The sequence below is a fragment of the Muntiacus reevesi genome, chromosome X (genome assembly GCF_963930625.1).
Source record: "Muntiacus reevesi chromosome X, mMunRee1.1, whole genome shotgun sequence".
NCBI lineage: Eukaryota > Metazoa > Chordata > Mammalia > Artiodactyla > Cervidae > Muntiacus > Muntiacus reevesi.
Window position 1 is genome coordinate 93,795,344 of NC_089271.1, and position 7,354 is coordinate 93,802,697.

Consider the following 7,354-nt stretch of genomic DNA (forward strand, 5'->3'; position numbering starts at 1 on the left):
ATGCCAGTCAGGATGGCTGCTATCCTAAAGTCTACAAGCAATAAATGCTGGAGAGGGTGTGGAGAAAAGGGAACCCTCTTACACTGATGGTGGGAATGCAAACTAGTACAGCCACTATGGAGAACAGTGTGGAGATCTCTTAAAAAACTGGAAACAGAACTGCCATATGACCCAGCAATCCCACTTCTGGGCATACACACTGAGGAAACCAGATCTGAAAGAGACACGTGCACCCCAATGTTCATCGCAGCACTGTTTATAATAGCCAGGACATGGAAGCAATCTAGATGCCCATCAGCAGATGAATGGATAAGGAAGCTGTGGTACATATACACCATGGAACATTACTCTGCCATTAAAAAGAATTCATTTGAATCAGTTCTAATGAGATCGATGAAACTGGAGCCCATTATTACAGAGTGAAGTAAGCCAGAAAGATAAAGACCAATACAGTATACTAACGCATATATATGGAATTTAGAAAGATGGTAACAATAACCCTATATGTAAAACAGAAAAAGAGACACCGAAGTACAGAACAGACTTTTGGACTCTGTGGGAGAAGGCGAGGGTGGGATGTTTTGAGAGAACAGCATCGAAACATGTATATTATCAAGGGTGAAACAGATCACCAGCCCAGGTTGGATGCATGAGACAAGTGCTCGGGGCTGGTGCACTGGGAAGACCCAGAGGGATGGGATGGGGAGGGAGGTGGGAGGGGGGATCGGGATGGGGAATACATGTAAATCCATGGCTGATTCATGTCAATGTATGGCAAAAACTACTACAATATTGTAAATTAATTAGCCTCCAACTAAGAAAAATAAATGGACAAAATAAAAAATGAAAAAATAAAAATGAGGTAGTATAAAAACATGCCAGTAAATGCAAAAAGAAAAGAAAATTAAAACCAAAATGCACATTTCCAACAGAAAAAATTTCTAAACTTCTTATAGTTTTGTTTATTTGGATTAGACATTTCATTTACAGCACTTAATCTAGAAAAATACATTTTAAAAAATCTTCAGCATACCATGCTCTCTGTAACAAAACCTTTCAAACCTTGTTTTATTATACAAATTGATCTACATTAGTAATGTAAAAAAGAAATTCTCAGATTTAGTAATGCCATTTTCGATCTGACCTCCATCTAATTTACATATGGGTTTCCACTATTCATACTGCAGTGCTTGAATTCTGTCATACATTTTTCTAACATATTCTGTACATATTAAATAATCTAAAAGTTTCCTCTTTTAGTTCATTTACCATTTAGCAAGTCTATTCATCATTTTTCCAGTACCACGTGCATTACAGTGATTGCTGTAAATGTACTTAAAATCTAAAAGTGCACACAGTTAACTTCCTCAAATAATGGCCTACTTCTGGAGGAAACCTAACATTCATGGAGAAGAATTACCAGTATCGTGATTAGAAACAAAGGATTAGAATGTACTCTGAGACTATACAGCACAATTATATACATAAGCTGAAAGACAGTCTTCAGCCTGAACTTATATCAAAGAAATTTCATTTCTCCACAGGGTCATAACAAGAACTCAATATGGCACTAGAGAGAATTAGGATTGCTAGATACAAGTCAGTGTAGTATAGAGAACCCAAAATACCCTGAGCTGGCTTATGCTAAATTCAATTCTAGTATATCACAGTGTTTTAAATACTATTAGTGTGCTGCTATGTTACACAGTGAAGACAGCCAGCCTTCATCAAGGGATGCTGTCTGGGTTGTAATGGGTCCTAGCACTCAGACTGCCACTGCATGCAGAAACCCTGGAAAAGAAATACACAGGTTTCAAAACAGACATACTTAGCTTTGTTTTAAATGCCCAGGAGCATTTTCAAAATAACTGATTGTAAGTGTTGTTCTATCAAGTAATGAATCTATCAAATCGTGAGAAGAAATTCTACATTATCCAGTTTGAGGAGAAAAAAATGTATTCCTACCAAATTATCCAGTGTATATGACTGGCTAGAATTGCTGGTTTTGAATTTTTTTTTTTTAACTGAAATTCAGAGTGTGAAATGCAAACATTCAGGATAAAATTAATTCAAAAGTACACACAGGTTTATCAACTTGCAACAAAGCAGCAAATAACACACATCTGGACCCTTCTGTTCCCTTCTGATCCCTCAGAAAAGTGCAAAAGAAAAGAGTCACTGCTTGGTCCAAACATACAATACTTCAGGTATGAGGATCTGGAATCTGATGAAATCCAGCTTCTATTCCACAGGTTGTCTTCAGTAAGTGTCAGCATCCAAAGATGGAATTTTTCTCGAGAAGAATTAATTCTATGATTTGATTCTGGTAGACGGTTTGGACCACTATGTTACCAGTCTCCTTCTCTTGCTTTAGCAGATTGGTACCAAAAACAATCGCTACGCTGATAGGTCATTCAGTTTTTTCCTCCATTTTCTATAATTCATTTGAGATGTCTGAACAGAATCTGCATTGTGTCTTGATTTGACTTTGGCGACTGTTTGATCAGGTCCTTCACAGCAGAGACAAGCTGTCACAGTTCTTGTTTAATTGCATTAACAAAATCATTAAAATGATTAAGTGTAAAGAGAGGTTCTGGTAATTCTCGAAAAAAACATTTTGAGGGCTCCAGTGATGGCATGAATATCTTCCCATTTACTATCCTTCAAGTCTAATTTCTCATCATGCTTGACTGCAAACCGCAGCTTCTGGATCAATGCTAGGTTGCCACTAACTCTGTAAATCCCATCAACATCCAGCCCATATTGCTCAACACGTTCAATGCATAATTTCACAAATTTTGTCACTGTGCCATTCTCTCTCTGACACAGATTAGCAAGATTGGCTCCAAATACCTGATCTTTAATAGAACCTTTTTCACGAACAGCTTGCAAAGTGGGGCATTGTGTAAGAAACTTCTTTAAGTTTTTCTTGTTTCTTTCTTTTTTTTTTTTTTCCTGTACTGAAGAATCTATACTAGATACTTTCATGGAAAGAAGTTTCTTTGGCTCCTTCTGGTCCTTTTCTTTATCAAGTTTTCAATTCCTGGTGAATCTGGTATCTCCTGTTTGATTGCTTCATTGAGTTCTACTGTCTGATTACTGATAGTACTACTGAGAACATTAAATCAATCATTTATAAGAGTGTCACTGTCAGACTGAATCAGCAAGTCTGTTCCTTGACAGGTTTTCAGCTCAAATACATTCTTTTTGCTGGATTTATCTTTAGAAGCCATCTTGATGGTTGCTCCCTTAAGGTCCACCATGAACTCTGGTTTGGACTGATTACTCCCAAATCAACTTGTGCTACTTCCTTGGGTTTTGGTGAAGAGAAAAGATGAACCCTGAAAAATGGCCCAAGAAGACAACCAGTCTTTTGAAACTTATTCCCATTTTTAGTAATTTTGTTACATTTAATAATTCACATTTCTCTCTCAATGACAAGGGCCAAGAGAAATATGGATTATTAGATGCAATGTTCAGTCTTTTTTATGGTTCAAACTCTCACATCCATACATGACTACTGGAAAAAACATAGCTTTCACTTATACGGACCTTTGTCAGCAAAGTGAGCAAAGTCAGCAAAGTGGGGAGTCCTAAAGGAATTGGACCCAGGGCTGAAAAGATTTAGTTGGGAGTTTAGCTTTTAGTTCAGTTCATTTCAGTCACTCAGTTGTGTCTGATTCTTTGTGACCCCATGGACTGCAGCACGCAAAGCCTCCCTGTTCACCACCAACTCCCAGAGCCTGCTCAAACTCACGTCCATTGAGTCAGTGATGCCATCCAACCATTTCATCCTCTGTCATCCCATTCTCCTCCCACCTTCAATCTTTCCCAGCATCAGGGTCTTTTCAAATGAGTCAGTTCTTCGTATCAGGTGGCCAAAGTATTGGAGTTTCAGCTTCAGCATCAGTCCTTCTAAATAATGTTCAGGACGGATTTCCTTTAAGATGGACTGGTTGGACATCCTTGCTGTCCAAGGGACTCTCAAGAGTCTTATCCAACACCACAGCTCAAATGCATTAATTCTTCAGCACTCAGCTTTCTTTATAGTCCAACTCTCACATCCATACATGACCACTGGAAAAACCGTAGCTTTGACTAGACAGAAGTCTGGGGGCAAAGTAATGTCTCTGCATTTTAATATCCTGTCCTTTTCTTCCAAGGAGCAAGTGTCTTTTAATTTCATGGCTTCAGTCATCATCTGAAGTGATTTTGGAGCCCCCCCTCCCCAAAATGAAGTCTGTTACTGTTTCCATTGTTTCCCCATCTATTTGCCATGAACTGATGGGACCAGATACCATGAATTTAGTTTTCTCAATGTTGAGTTTTAAGCCAACTTTTTCACTCTCCTCTTTCACTTTCATAAAGAGGCTCTTTAGTTCTTCTTTGCTTTCTGCCATAAGTGTGGTGTCATCTGTGTATCTGAGTTTACTTATATTTCTCCTGGAAATCTTTATTCCAGTTTGTGCTTCATCCAGTCCAGCATTTCTCATGATGTACTCTGCATATAAGTTACATAAACAGAGTAACAATATACATCATTGATGTACTCCTTTTCCTATTTGGAACCAGTCTGTTGTTCCATGTCCAGTTCTAACTGTTGCTTCTTGACCTGTATACAGATTTCTCAGAAGGCAGGCAAGGTGGCCTGATATTCCCATCTCTTTAAGAATTTTCCACAATTTGTTGTGATCCACACAGTCAAAGGCTTTGGCATAGTCAATAAATCAGAAATAGATGTTTTTCTGGAATTCTCTTGCTTTTTTGCTGATTCAACGGATGTTGGCAATTCAATCTCTGGTTCCTCTGCCTTTTCTAAGTCAAGCTTGACCATCTGGAAGTTCATAGTGCATGTACTGTTGAAACCTGGCTAGGAGAATTTTGAGCATTACTTTGCTAGCGTGTGAAATGAGTGCAATTGTGCAGTAGTTTGAGTATTCTTTAACATTGCCTTTCTTTGGATTTTGAATGAAAACTGACATTTTCCAGTACTGTGGCTACTGCTGAGTTTTCCAAATTGGCTGGCATATTGAGTGCAGCACTTTCACAGCATCATCTTTCAAGATTTGAAATAGCTCAACTGGAATTCCGTCACCTCCACTAGCTTTGGTCATAGTGATGCTTCCTAAGGCCCACTTGACTTCGCATCCCAGGATGTCTGGCTCTAAGTGAGTGATTATCTGGGTCATGAATATCTGGATTGATTTTAGGAAAGGTCAAAACAAAAAGGCAGACTAAACTTGTATAACTTCTATGAGGCCAAGAACATGCGAAGTAAACATAAAGGAAGAATAAGAGCCAGGAGTGAATGGACCATTGGATAAAAAGCACCAGAAGTCCATTGACTTCCTAATCTCCCCATTAAGTGGACATGTATTACTTCTTCTCTAACTTGACTTCATCATGGAAATGACTTGGTTGACCTCTTCTCTCATTCACAAACTCTCTTTTCCTTGGAGAGTTACCTTTGGCCTCTCCTTCTCCTTTATCTTCTCTATCAAAATAAACACGTTCTATTGAGTCGTTCTCAGAACTATTTTTTTCAAATCTCTCCCCTCCATTCCATTGCTTCTTTCACTGTCTTAATGCCATCCCTCCTCACTTAGCACCAGAACACTACCATAATCCCTTCGTAATTGCTGCTTCTGCAAAACTCCTATCCCATTTCTACACTAACATCAGAGTATCTGAAATCTTAAATTTAACCAAGTCTTTCCACTGCTGAAAATCCTTCTAGTACCCGAATGTTTTGGCCTTTGTCAATTGGTGAATACAAATGAGGCCACATTAATACTCTTACCAAAGTCACAATAGCTCTCAGCTTCTACCTGTTTGAATATAGAAAGTTCAGCCTTTTACAGAATATTTCTAGAAACCCTCGGGATGCCTACAGGTGTCCATAAGTCCTTCCTAGTCATCTCTTATTGATGCAGATGTCTGAGTCAGGATTCTGCAACCTGAGATCTATAAAGTGCCTAGGAAAAAGCACTTCAACCTGAAGTTTGTGCTGGCTGAAATCACTATCACCTAGGGGCTCTGACCTTTAGAAACTACTATGTGAGCTATGTGGCATATTATTTGAACACCCACTAGTAGAATGTGGCTACTACCACAGTCTCTATCAAGTTAATACTCAACTTATACAGGTCAATAATAAAAGATGTCAAAAATAGAGGACCACTGCTGTTCATTCCATAGTTTTCAGTCTATGACAGGGCAAGTGACTACCCAGCCTTCCAAGCAGATATGACTACCTCTGAGGGACTCTCACTGCAAACACCCACCCCAGAGGATCATCAGCCAGGCCTTCCTTCTACCCTGTAAGACCAAATATGAGTGAGGAAAACCCTCTGGCCAAATCCCCCTCCTCCCACCTCACAGAGAAGCTCATCTCAGGAATATCTCTTCCCACTCTGTTCATCTTCTAGGATGTGCATATTGTCCTGAAAACTGGGGAAAGTGCCAGAGGAATAGGGAGGCTTTGGCTAACAAATTGTAGAACCAGGATTAAAATCCAGAGAGTCTGGTTCAAAGCTATATGTACTGGGACTTCCCTGGTGGCCCAGAGGTTAAGAATCTGACTGCCAATGCAAGGCACATGAGTTCAATCCCTGGTCCAGGAAGACGCCATGTGCTGTAGAGCAACAAAGCCCATGCAACACAACTACAAAAGTCCATGCTCCACAATGAGAAAAGCCAGCACAATGAGAAGCATGCGCATCACAAAGAAGAGTAGCCTCCACTAACTGAAACTAGAGAAGGCCGGAGTGTGGCAACAAGGACACAACTTAGCCAAAAACTAAAAAATAAACTAAAAAAAAATAAAGTGGCCCATTATTGCTGCCTAAAAAACAAAAACTACTCTGAATTAAACCACTCATCTTATTGGAGCTGTCCACATATAGCTGTGGGTGTGTGTGTGTGTGTGTGGGTGTGTGTGTGTGCACGCACTCAATCACACTCAACTCTTTGTGACCCCATGGACTGTAGCCCACCAGGCTCCCCTGTCCATGGAATTTTGCAAGCAAGAATACTAGAGTGGGTAGCCATTTCTTTCTCCAGGGGATCTTCATGATTCAGGGATCGAACCCATGACTCTTATGTCTCCTGCATTGGCAGGCAGATTCTTTACTACCAGCACCACCTGGGAAGTCTACAGCTCTAAGGAACAGTGATAATCTTGCCTCAGTTAGGTATGTGTCCTCCTTGCCTTCCCCTCCCCTCACCAACCACTACCACCCCACTTCACTGATAGCCTATTCAAACCTTCCAGTTACATCATATTCATAGCTTTAAACAAGCCTGTTCCCAACGTGTGTGTGGGATGGGGACAAGTGTACAAATGAAGGTCTAT

The 7,354-nt window shown here is 39.8% G+C and overlaps 1 pseudogene; it reads right to left on the reverse strand.

The window, feature by feature from the left end:
* Nucleotides 1-2,269: 2,269 nt before the first annotated feature.
* Nucleotides 2,270-3,278, reverse strand: LOC136154576 (rho GTPase-activating protein 12 pseudogene; annotated as a pseudogene).
* Between the last annotated feature and the right edge of the window lie 4,076 nt (nucleotides 3,279-7,354).